The sequence below is a fragment of the Mobula birostris genome, chromosome 2 (genome assembly GCF_030028105.1).
Source record: "Mobula birostris isolate sMobBir1 chromosome 2, sMobBir1.hap1, whole genome shotgun sequence".
Lineage (NCBI taxonomy): Eukaryota > Metazoa > Chordata > Chondrichthyes > Myliobatiformes > Myliobatidae > Mobula > Mobula birostris.
This window is the reverse complement of record NC_092371.1, coordinates 129,372,984-129,386,267: the sequence shown is the minus strand read 5'-3', so window position 1 is coordinate 129,386,267 and position 13,284 is coordinate 129,372,984. Positions and strand designations below refer to the sequence as shown.

The 13,284-nt window shown below is 45.8% G+C and overlaps 1 protein-coding gene across 1 annotated transcript in view; it reads left to right on the top strand.

The window, feature by feature from the left end:
• LOC140209344 (left-right determination factor 2-like) overlaps window positions 1-13,284 on the top strand; it is a 66,512-nt gene that overhangs the window by 5,919 nt on the left and 47,309 nt on the right. Inside the window, exon 2 of the mRNA XM_072277636.1 lies at window positions 1,528-1,644. The gene's annotated coding sequence lies outside the window, so the exon portion shown is untranslated. The remainder of the gene's footprint in view (window positions 1-1,527; window positions 1,645-13,284) is intronic.

Here is a 13,284-nt window from a genome sequence, read left to right as displayed (position 1 = left end):
ATAGACAACTTTTACAAAATAAACATAAATTCTATACAATTTCTATAACAGAAAACACAATTGGAACAAGTAGTCTTTGGTTTGGTGGTACAAAGCCCTGGTTATTCTTCCAGTAACCTTATCCCTGCATCAGCATGCCCCGCAGTGCCAGACTAACTGCTTTTCTTGTGTATTTATTGAGAGACAGTGCAGAACAGGCCCTTCCGACCCTTCGAGCTGCGCTGCCCAGCAATCCGATTCAATCCTAGCCTAATCACTGGACAACTTACAATGACAATTAACCTACCAACTGTTTGGACTGTGGGAGGAAACAGGAGCATCTGGAGGAAACCCAAGCAGTCACAGGGAGAACGTACAGACTCCTTACAAAGGCAGCAACAGTTGAACCCAGGTCGCTGGTACTGTGAACCACTACACTACCCATGCTGCCTTGCCTGGTAATTCACCAATCAAAAACACAACTGACTACATCAGGTTTTCCAGCTACCCACACTGGGGTAGTGATTGCGTTCTGGGGGCCCTGCAGCTTTTGGCAGTCATCTGAGCAGCCATTGCATTTGCTGATAATCTCCTGAACAGTTTACTTTTTAAGATCAAATGTACTCGTGCCATCTGACTTTCCCAACTCTGTCAACACTTAGATTACCTTTTTGCGCCTCTGTCCCTTTTCAGCACCTCAGGTACGCACTTCAAACCACAGATGAGAAGATTGTGTGTGTGCACGGGTGTGTGGCTGCAAATAATCGTTCTCACCAGCCCATCCTTTGCATTTGTCAACCTCTAAATCGCAGGATACATCAATATTCTGCAAACACCGCACTTCTATCACAGGAGGGCTACCTTTGATTTAACCTGCTGCTCAGTGCAATTAGTGGGCTTAAGGAAAGCCCCCCTGTAGGGAGTGAGCAGCCAAGGAGATAAATGTTCTTCTGAACCCCTTGGAATCTTGAATGCCAACATTGTCAGTTTTCAGATCACTAGCAAGAACATTTTAAAGTGATGATGATGGAGATGGGCTCAGAGGAAGAAAGCAAGTGGGTGTATGTGTGTGTGTGGGGGGTGAATGAGGGTGTGTGTGTGTGGGGGGGGGTATGTTTCATGCAGGGGACTGCACCCCGCTGGATGCTGATGCTCTCCTGTGATGAATGGATTACACAGGCTCAGACCGAATGTCGATTTAAGGCTGTTGACCTTTGTTACAGAGTGTTGAGATGGTAAACTATGAGTGTTGCTTATACTAAGATCTTCCCTAAGAGTTACTGTTAACTCCATTTCGTCTTGAAATCTCAAAGTCACAATTAATGTCGTATGCACATATATGCACAGGTGCAATGAAAAACTTACTTGCAGCAGCACCACGGCCCCACGACATCCGAGAAGCAGCAGTCACAAACAAAACATAAGTTTAACAGAAGTTTTTACAAAGAAGTCACAAGAAAAATCACAGTTAGAACAAATACAAAGTTCACTGTAGTACAAAGTGGTCAGAGCGTTGCTTTTACTGAGGTAGTGATTTGTTTTGTGCAGGCTGGTGCAAGAGCTGAACAGTTGAAGGGAAGAAGGTGTTCCTGAACCTGGTGATGTGGGACTTCTATACATCTTACTTGATGGGACCCGGAACAAGGTGTCATGACCCAGACAAGGGTAAGTATTGACGCTGGGTAGTGCCTTCTTGAGGCAGTGTCATATGTGGACACTTCCAATGATGGGTTGGGAGGCACCCACAACGTACTGTGCTGAGTCCATGTCATTCTGCAGCTTGCGTTCCTGCAGATTTAAATTGCCATACCAGACCATGATGCAACAGTCAGGATACTTTTGTAGACCCCTGGCCACCCTCAGGGTCGCTCGGCTCGCTGTGGTCTAGGGAAACAGCCTCGGCCCCGCCAAACTGGATAACTCATTTGTGTGGATGCTGTGTGATGTACCCCACCCCGCCCAAATAACAGACAATACACCAGATGCAATTAAATGATTTACAGTTTATAGATATTACTGGAACTATATAATTAAAAGAGAATAAAATATAAAAGGAAAATAAAAGGCGCCACACTTATCAAAGTTCAATCTCTTCGTGCACAAAAAACCCCGTTGGAGCTCAAGGACCTTCTTCTTCACCCTGCGACCCCCTCGGACCACTTCGACTGGCCACCTGGGACCAACAACGGTGGTCGACCGGACGCTCCACACGAGTCCGTCTCCGTCTCCTCGCCGAACGTCCCGCTCGGGGTCCGACCCCGTTAGCGGACTCACATCACCTCGTCCATCCTCTGTCTTGATCTCCCGCCTTCTGCCCCAAAACCCCACGCATACAGTATCTTCAAATACACCAAAACCATAACAACTATCCCAATTGGTTAATAGCACCCTCTTATCACCCACTAAACCACAATAAGCTGCTAGCGCAAACTTTCTCAGCGTTTAAGACAACAAAGCCGCATTCCCCAGATTAACATAACAAAGGCGCCATTTTAATTAGCCTCCCCAGTAACATAAAAATCGAAACCCCCTTACACTTTCAACAGTACACCTACACCTGCAGATGTTTGTTAGGGTGTTCTATAGCAATCTGAGCTACCTTCACCCTCTAAACTGGCGTGGTTTCCTTACGACTGCATCTACCTGCTGGGCCCAGGACAGGTCATCCGATAGGTTAACACCCAGCAATGTAATGCTGCTGACTCTCTCTGACACTGATCCACCAACGTGCCTGATGCAGACTCGCCCTCCTTCCCCTTCCTAAAGTCCACGGTCAGCTCCTTAGTTTTCCTGACGTTGAGCAAGGGGTTGTTGAGGCTCCACTCTTAACTCACTCCAATCAAAAGGAAAGCGAGAAAGGCCAGACAAAATAATACGACTGGAACCACTCAGCAGGTATTGTCCCGAAACGTTAACTGATTTTTCCTTTGTCCGATGTTGCTGATCTGCTGAGTGTTCCCAGTACTTTCTGTTTTTCCTTTGGATTTCCAGCATCTGCAGTTTTAGTTTCCCGATGTTCGGAAGGTCAGGCAGTGTCAGTGGTGAGCGGGACAGAGACACCAGACAGAGACCCTTCTCCTGTGACTGTTTACTCTCTCCAAGTGCAGAGCACTTGCTGATTCTGCTTTGCATTCTCATTTTTGCAGTAAATTTGTTGGATTGGTTTTGACGTATTCAATAGACCAGCTGCTAAAACGCTGCACAGAGACAATGGGCCAAGTGCTTTCCTGTGTTGTAGGTTTTCTGTGATTGCATGCTTTCATTTACTTAGATTGCCATGAGTGGGGGGATATTTTTCCCAGCCACTGGAGAACAATGTCACAAAGCTGTAAAATGCTACCCTAGATAGTGGACTACAGATGGAACCTTACTCTGGGAGGGATTTTATTGCTTTTTCATGGATATCATTCACCCAGGCAAGGTGGGAATTATTGGAGTCGTAGCGTCAAAGAGCACAGAAACAGTCCATCACGTCTGTGCCAACCATCAAGTCTCCATCCATACTGGTCTCATGTACTGGCACTTGGTCTGTGGCCTTCTATTCCTTGGTGATTCAAGTGCTCATCCTTCATCCAGATCCTTCTTAAAAGCTGTGGGAGGCTGTCTTGGGCATTGCATTCTAGGTTCCAAGCACTGTCTGGGTGAAAACATCCTTCCTTTAGTTCTCCTCAACTCCTTATATCACCCTCATATCTCCTGCTCTTATACGTCTCTGTCATGGGGGAAAGAGTTTCTTACTCCCTACCACACCTATGGCCCTCATAAGTGTGTATGTCTCTACTGGTGTCTGCTTCAGCCTGCTCCACCCTATAAAATAAACAATCTCCCCATTCTCTCCTCATAGTTGAAACACTCCATCCCAGGCAACACCCTGCTGAACCTCCCCTACACTGGTATATAGAGATGTTTGATTTCCTCAACCTTTCAGCCATTGAGTGAGCTGTGCAATGCTGACAGGGTTTATAGAGTCCCTTCTACAAAGGGCCCGTATCTAAGGAAAGGTGCTGGCCCTGAAAGGGTCCAGAGGAACTTCTCAAGAATGGTCCCAGCAGTTAAAGTTTGAGGAGTGTCTGGTGCCCTGGAGCCTGTAGTTCAGTGAATGAAGGGGGATCTCATTGAAGCCTACCATGTACTGAAAAATCTGGATAGAGAAAACGTGGGGAGATATTTCCATCAGTAGGAGAGTCTAGGATCCAAGGGCACAGGTTCAACCCTTTGGAACTGAGATGAGGAGAAATTTCTTCAACCAGTGGGTAGTGAATCTGTGGACGTTGTTACCACAGGTAGCGTGGAAGTCAAGATACTGGGTGTATTTAAAGCAGGAATTGATAGGTTCTAAATTGGTAAGGGGTGAAGGGTTCGGGGGAGTAGATGGAAGAATGAGGTTAGAAAAAGAATCAGCCATGATTAAACGGTAGAGTAGTCTCGATAAGCTGAATGGCCAAGCTCTGCTCCTACATCTTATGGTCTAATATTGAGTCTTCAGCCCACCATGTCTGTGCCAAAGATGATGCCAATCTTAAGTTTTCTTCCCCTCACCTACAAGCTATGCTCTTTAACCTTTGCCATTTCGCAGAGCTGAAGGGGGGTTGACAAAGGTTATTGGACCGGATTAGAAAGCAGACTCAGGCTAAGGGCAGCAGCTCCTCCTATGCATCGAGTCATACAACATGGAAACAGGCTTCTTCACCCACTGAGTTCATGTGGGCCACTAACCCATTTTATTCTCCTCACACTTTTTCATCAGCTCCCCCAGTTTCTACCAACCACCTACTCTCGAGGGGCAATTAGTAGTGGCCAGTTATTCTCCTGACCCACACACCTTTGGGATGTGGGAAGGAACTGGATCACCCGGGAGAAACCTACATGGTCACAGGGAGAATGTGCACACTCTATACAGACAGCGCCTGAAGTCAGGATCGAACCTGAATCCCTGCTATAACTTACCTACCGCACCACTGCACTACTGCACTATACTCTCTTTGCTAGGCTTGTACCTCTACAAAAGTCCTGCGTGCCTCTAATTCTGACCTCTCAACATTGCAGAATTTGAAGTCTTCACCTCAAAAGGTCAGACTGGAGTGGGTACAAAATAGATTTGCAAGGATGTTATCAGTGCTGGAAGGTTTTTGTTATAAGGAGATATTGGATAAGTTAGGACTGTTTTCCCTGGGGCAACAGAGGCTGAGGGGTAACTTACTAAAGGTTTATAAAATTATGGGGCGTAGGTGACTAGCCAATGTCTTTTTCCCAAGGCCTAAAACTAGAGGCCATATATTTCAGATGAGAGGGGGACGATTTAAAGGAGACATCAGGAGCATCTTCTACGCACAGGGGGTCAGGGCCGGAGCCCCTGGGCTGGAGGCCCTAATGGGCCCCTGCCGACACCATAAAATGCTGTTGTACCAAGCAAAAAAAGGCGAGAACAAGAGCAAAGGTCGTACTGGTCTAAATATCGAAGCTGTGGACCAAGACATTGGTTTAGTACAATACGTAGGCTATAAACTTTCAGGCCTTAAGAGGGAAGACAGAAAGTAATACAGATTCTTAGTTTGAAGGACAGCATCTAAAGCACTCAAAAATTAACCTAGGCTTAGTTGGCTTAGTAAAGTTGTGAGGGAGACGAAGTATGATGTACCCAATCTTAAATCTTTATTTAGCTATTGCTGCACATACCATAGGCCTTATTTCTCAAACAATGCCAAAGCATTTTCATCTAGGTATTTTTCTCAACCGTGTGTTCTGAGAAAGTGAAATGGAAATGAGAGACAAAAAGGCCAAGAGAGATGGCACTATGGCAAACTAGGAAACTTGACAATACTCCAACAATCTTTCTGAAAAATTAGATCTAGCATATACTAACCTATTGCTGTACTGTATGGCTTGCAGAGTAAAAACCACTTATTACTTACTAGGTTTGTAAACAGTCAACTGTTAGCCTATTGTCACAAAAACAGGAATAGCACTGACACACAAGCCTAGATATTTACAAAGTCATATGCTTGTTTTTTCAAAATTAAAGTCTAGTTCTTCTGGATTTCTTCACAGCAAAGTCCTTGATCAGATCACTAAAATACAGTTTCTGAACAAGATCACTTTCAAGTGACATCAGAGTAAGGTGATTCAGCCTGTCCTGTCCCTTTGTGGATCTGAGCCTATTCTTCACTAGCTTGAGCTTGGAGAAAGATGGCTCACCACTTGCATTTGTGACAGGGAGAGTCGGGTAAAGCCTCAAAACAATGCTTACATTTGGGAAGATGACCTGCAAGTTTTTTTCTCTGAGGAAGCATAAAAGCTCTGTTGCGGATGAAATATCTTTGTCACTTACAAATTCCCTGAAATGGACAATCTCCTCCACAAAGTCTAACTCCAGGTCAGCTGAATATCTGCTTTGGAGATCAGATACTCTCTTGCACAGATCTTGTACAGAGAGAGAAGGGATATTGTTTAAGATGCCAAATGTGTTGTTAAATTCATTATATGATGCAAATCTGCAATCAATTTCTGCAAGTAATCTATCCATCACGACCAAAAAAACAGTAGCTGAGAATTTTTCCCTGGCTAACAAGCCAACATCAGGTGTTGTGGATTCACCCAGAAAGGTTTTACGTTTTCTTTGTCATTGGGTGTCTTCTTTGTACACCTGTGAGACTGTTGGAGACATAGTTTTAGCTTTGGTCTCAAAAGTATCAAATTGATCACGCAAGCTTGCTATGTATCCCTGTAGTGATCTCACCAAATCCACAGCATTACACAGGGCATCACTGAAGATGCAGCATGCAAAGCAAACACACAGCCAGTGGAAGGGCAATACAAGAGCCATTGCCTTGATATGTGCTCACCGTTCACGAGCTTGCGTTTGAAGTGAAACTTGGAGAAAAAACGTCTCTGCTGTTTGTATACTCATTCCAAAGCTTTGATATCCACATCCTTATTCTGGCAGGACTCTGGCCCTTTCTTAGCCCAGTATGCTCGGACTGAATCATCTAACGTTTCCTTTCCCCAGCGAGCAGGATCAGTGCTGTAAGGATCCTCAGTAGTGGACCCGACTTGGTTGTTTGGAGGACTCTGTGGTGGGAATCCCAAAGTCATGCTCTCTGCCTCTTCAACATTAGCTGCTGACTGTGGCAAGGACGGTGGTCCTGTCCTAACGCTGGTGCTAGTGCTAGCTGTTGAACAAGTCTCCATCTGTCCACCGGTCTCAGACTGTGACAAGAGCGATGGTACTGCTGCATCATCGAGAACAGGTTTGAACAGTTCTGTCAATTTCAATGTCTTTTTTAATGCTTCTTTCTCAAGGTCTTTTTCTTGTTTTTTATTTCTTTTCTGTGCTCCACTCTCGTTTTTTTTTGTTTGCCATGATGATGGCTACCTATCTTGGGCCCCTCTGTGGCTCGGGCCCCTGGGCTGCAGCCCAGCCTAGCCCTCCTAAAGTCTGGCCCTGCAGGGACTTGGAGGTAGATGGAACGAGCTGAGGAAGTGATGGAGGTGGATACAATCACGACATTTAAAAGATGCTTGGACAGGAATGGTGTAGAGATCAAAGCCAAATGCAGGCAACTGGATCTGGCTCAGTTTGGCAGCTTGTGTTGGGCTGAAGGGTCTGCTTCATGCCTCATAGCTATGATTCAGTGATTCAAAACCCTGAACTTAGGAATTTCCAGACAACCCCACCTTCTCTACCTCTCTCCTCCTGAACACCTTCCGTTGAAGCTAAGATCGGTGACCTTAGACCAACTACCTTCATATCTTCAGTGTGGTTTCTGTGAAGCCCCCTGAGTTGTTAATGACTTCATTTAAATGCAAGTTGACCATTGACATACTTACAGGAGGCACTTCCTCAAAAAGGTGGCATCCATCATCAACCATCCAGGCAGGAGTACACTTCAGACTTTGCACTGCGGAAGCCTGAAGTGGGACTTCGGGCTTCTGTACTTCCTGCCCTTCTCTCATTGCTACCATTGGGCAGGAGGCACAGAAGCCTGAAGTCCCACACCTCCAGGGCTTTGGACCAACCTGCACAATCCGAATCCTACCTCAGTGCAAACCGCCCAGTACTCTGCCATGGACTTGTGTCGTGTGCCTTTGTACTTGCACTAAGGTCTTGATCTTGCAAAGCCCTTTTTATCGCTGTATGGTAAAGTACATCTGTACTTTATTTTCTGTGGGTTGTTGTCCCTTTGTTGCTGCTGTGACAAGTCTTTCATCATACCTGTACCTCACTCTACCTGTGCACATGACAATAAACTCAACTTCCTTCTCCATCCACCCTATCCTGGCAAATCCCCTCCACCCCTTCCCCTTCTCCCGGACCCGAGATCAATAACCATCAGGTTCTGAAAGCGGAGCTACTGCTGTCCCTGGGAGAGCAGAAGAGAGTTGAGGTTAGCCTGCCCATGCCTCTGACAGTCTGGCGTCCTGGTGTGTAATGTGGTCTCAATACACATCAGGTCCCACAGATGTCTTAATCCTTGCCCTTCCCTGTTTGCACTATAAAGAGTTTGCTGACAAATCCTTGCAATAAGAACGGATCAGCAGCAGCCTGTGAAGCTGACAATCCACATTCCCTACAGTGGGAAGAATCTCCTGTCTGTTCTTGAAAGTGAGGGCGGCCGGGAAGGTGGTGAAGGAGATTTGGAGAGTAGCAGAGGTCTAGAGATCCATTGCAGGACACATCTATTGGGGAGGGGGTAGTTTTGAGACTAAGCAATGGGGTCTTCTCCCAAATTCCCCTATCTCCCAATTAAAAGGGGCTCAACTGACAGGGAAAGCCAAGTAGACTTAATGGAGTTTAACCCAGCTGAGTGCGATGTGTTGCATTGTGGAAGGTCAATTGTAAGGAAGAAAGTACACAGTTAATAGCAGCACCCTAACAGCGATGATGTACAGAGAGATCTTAGGGTGCTAGTTCATAGCTCTTTGAAAGTGGTCATGCAATTAGATAGGGTGTTACGGATGGTAGATGGTCAGGGGACTGAGTACAAGAGTCAGGAAGTCATGTTGCATCTACTTAAAACCTTAGTTAGTCCATACTTGGAATATTGTGTGCAGTCTTGTGCCATATTACGAGAAGGATATGGAGGCTCTGGAAGGGGTGTGGGAAAGGTTTATCAGGATGCTGTCAGGATTAGAGGGAATGAGCTGTATGGAGAGACTGGACAAACTTGGACTGATTTCTCTGGAGCGTTGGAGGCTGAGGGGAGAGATGAGAGAAGTTTATAAATTTATGAGGGGCAGAGATGGGGTAACCAGTTAGGGTCTTTTCCCTGGAGTAGAAATGTCAAATAATATGGAGCGTAGCTTTAAAATGGAGGGTAAAGTTTAGAGGTTTAGAGGAGAACTTGTGCAAGGGAAGTTTTTAAACGAAGAGTGTTAGGCTGCCGGGGAAGTGATGGAAGCAGATACAAGAGGATTTAGATAGAACGTGAGGTACAGAAGCCTGAAGTCCCTCACCACCAGGTTCGGGAATGGCTACTTCCCTTCAACCATTCTGTTCTTGAACCAACCTGCACAATCCTAATCACTACCTCAGTAACCCCTTTGATCACTTTGCACTACAATGAACTTTGTTTATTTTTGTTATTGTTTCCCTTTTTGTACAATTCTTGTATCATTTATGTTTAAGTTATGTTTTTTTTTCTTCTAAATGTGTGTCTCTGATGCTCTGTGCCTGCGATGTCACTTCAAGTAAGTTTTTCATTGCACCTGTGTTCCATGTACAGAGCTTGTGCATCTGACAATAAACTTGAGTGAACCTGGCTGGAACAGGAGTTAGACCAAGTTCAGGCAGTTGGGATGAGTTACATAGCTTGCACAGACAGGCAGGGAATGGTGGGATTTAGACTAAGTGCAGGTAGTTGGGATGACAATGCACAGACATTGTTGACTGAAGGGTCTGTCCCTGTGAGCTACTGTTCTATGTTCTACATTGTTAACACCAGGGCATGATTTCTCCAGATGCTTCCCACTCCCTATGGAACCATCTTCAGCCTTGCTTCACTGGGATTGAAGTCACCCAGGACCAGACTCTCATTCTCAGAATCTCAACAAAAAGCCATTCCACATTATTTCAAACCTGGATTAGGTACCACGTCAGTCTTCTCAGCTCGAAAGTGGCGTGGTGTAATTTAAGTGAGCTTTAGGGCAATGGAGCAGTTTGGTGAGACAGCGGACAGAGAGAGTCAATGATGGAAGTGTGTGGGAGAGCTTCCACAAGAGCTTTACTGCAGGAGATTCTTCTTCCTAAAAATGCTGCCAGAAGTCTGGGACTCCTTTTCACGAAAGTTGTGGTCATTCACCACTGACATTTAATGGGTTCTTCATGGTGAGAGCACCTTTGGGTGTTGGGCAAATGGTGCCAAGGAGGGCTTTTGAATCGGTAATTGGGAGGACACATCTCCGAAGGGCCATTCCCCTCTGTGCCCAGCAGCCTTTGGGAGATGCTTAATGAAGACCCTGAGGCCTGGGGTCACTGGCAGGAGCATGTGGTCCCCCACAGTCATACTAAAACCCTCCACACTCTGAGCACCGTTCTCCACACGAGAGTGCAGTGCCATCCATAATCTGGCACTCGTACTGAAAGTAGAAATCCTTGTGTTTCTGGAGTTCTACGGCACAGAAACACAGCCTTCAGCCACTGTTGTGGTGAGGTCACAGAAACAGGCCCTTCGGCCCACCATGTTCATGCTGACCTCTTTGCCCATCTACACTAATCCCATCTGTCAGTTTTACAGTGCAAGTATGCAAGTACACGTGAAAATAAACTCTACTTTGGACTTTAGCCTCGTCAATTTATGTTTCTAAGTATCTTCAAACATAATGATTGTATCCGATTCCATTACTTCCTCTGGAAACACATTCTAGATATCATCCACTCACTGTGTAAAACACTTACCCCTCAGATCCCCTTTAAACCCCCTTCTCACTTTAAGCCTATGCCTCTTTTTTTTTGATCTTCCTACCATGGGGGAAAATCAATCAGATTTTGACTATCCACTTTATCCGTGCATTTTATAATCTTACAGACATCTATCAGGTCACCCTCGCTCTCCTTCATCCCAAGGGTATTCTCACCACATTCCCCTCAGTTCCTCCCAGATCCTTTCACTCACCGGGGCACGAGGGGCAACTCAGTCAGCCCGTCTTTGTGAAATGTGGGAAGAAACCAGGGCTTCGGGGGCAAACCCATGTGATCACAGGGAGAGTGTGCCAACTCCCCAGTGATGGCGCTGAGCCTGATCGATCTCCGAGGCAGGTGGCTCCACAGGCCGGGTAGTAGATTGAAACAGAGGGCAGAATAAAGTGTTACAGTTACAGAGAAGGTGCAGTGCAGGTAGCCGGTCAGGGGCGTGGGTTGTGACAAGGTAGACTGGGAGATCAGCAGTTCACCTTCAGCATGAGAGGTCTGTTCGGTAGTCCGATCACAGTGGGATAGAAGCAGTTTTTATAATATCTCAGGCTTCTGTATCTTCTGTCTGATGGGAGGGTGGAGAAGAGAGAATGACCGGCGTGGTGGGGTCCTTGATTATTTTGGCCTCCTCCCCAAGGCAGCAGGAAGTTATACGCAGTCAATGGAAGGGAGGCTGGTTTGCGTGACAGACTAGTCTGTGTCCACAACTCTGTAACCTCTTGTTGCTCTTGGGCAGAGTATTCAGCACCCCAGGCTGTGACAGGACATTTTCAGTGGTGTATCTGTAGTAATTGGTGAGGGTCACTGGGGACAGGCTTCATAGTCTGGCACAGTAATTCAAATGCACCGGAATATAAGACGGTGTAGAAAGTGGTGAACCCAGCCCAGTACATCACATGGACATTCCCCGCTACCACCCCCAATATCAGAACTATCCACATGAGCTTAAGAAGGCAGCATTAATCATTAAAAATCCCCACCATGCCAACTTCTCGTAACTACCATCAGGCAGCAGGGACAGAAGCCTGAAGTCCCACACCACCAGGTTCAAGAACGGTTACTTCCCTTCCACCATCTGGTTCTCGAACCAAGCTGCACATCCGTAACCAGTGCTCAGTATGGTAACACTAGGGCCACTTCGCACTGCGATGGGTTTTCTGTTTCTTTTTATACCCTAATTCTGTCCTCTTGAGTACAATTTTGCTTAATTTAGTTTTTCTTGTGAATGTAGCTTATATGATGCTCTGTGCCTGCAATGCTGCTGCAAGTAAGTTTTTATTGCACCTAGGTATACTCGTGCATGTGACACTACAGTTGAACTTTTGACTTTGACATATCAACTTCCTTAGCCTTCTGACAAGTACAGTCACTCTGGTGTTCAGACCACAGACCTGGTACCTTTACTCTCCCCTCAGATACTACCCACTCTGTTGAGTATATCCACAAGGTTCTGATTGGAGTTTGGTGGAGTGAATCTCTCACTGAGAGAGATCCAAGCTTCACACTCCACACTGAGCATTGCCATTATGCATTTCAAACTTCCTTATTTCAAAAAGAAACTATATTCATAATAAAAAATATATACAAATGAATAAACGCAGCGCAAAGATTTCCACATCATGGTATTAATATTTTCACAGTGTTAAGCTACAAGCAATAACGTTACATTTTTTTCATTCGGAATCAACTTGATTCTAACTGCATTATATAACATAAAATTTGTTGTTTTGTGGCAACAGTACAGTGCAAAGATATAAAATTACTAAAAACAGCAAAATAAATGGTGCAAAAAAATGGAATAATGAGGTGGTGTCCAAGGGTACAGTGTCCGTTCAGAAATCTGACGGCAGAGGGGAAGAAGCTGTTCCTTGGTCATTGAGTGTGTGTACAGTACCTCCTCCCTGACAGTAACAACAAGAGGGGGACATTTCCCGGGTGGTGGCGTCATTAATGATAGATGCTGCCTCTTGAAGATGTTCTTGGTGGAGCTGGCTGAGACTACAGTCCACGGCAGTCTCTTGTGAGCCTCCATATCACACTGTGATAAACCAAAATCGTCTCTTCCATACATGTAAAGAAATGTGCTAGCCTTTGGTGAAACAGCAGATCTCAAATTCCTAATGAGGTAGAGCTGCTGGTGTGCCTTCTTCACGACTACATCGAAGTGCTGGGCCCAGGACACATCCTCGGAGATGTTGACACCTTGTACTTAAGACTGCTCTCCTTTTCCACAGCTGACCCACTCAGTGAGGACCGGGTGCACGTTCTCCTGATTTCCCCTTCCTGAAGTCCACAATCGGTTCCTTGGGTTGGTCTTTATTGGTGCTGAGTGCAAGGCTATTGTGGCAGCACCATTCAGCCAGTCAGCCCGCTCACTCCTGTACGCCTCCTCATCA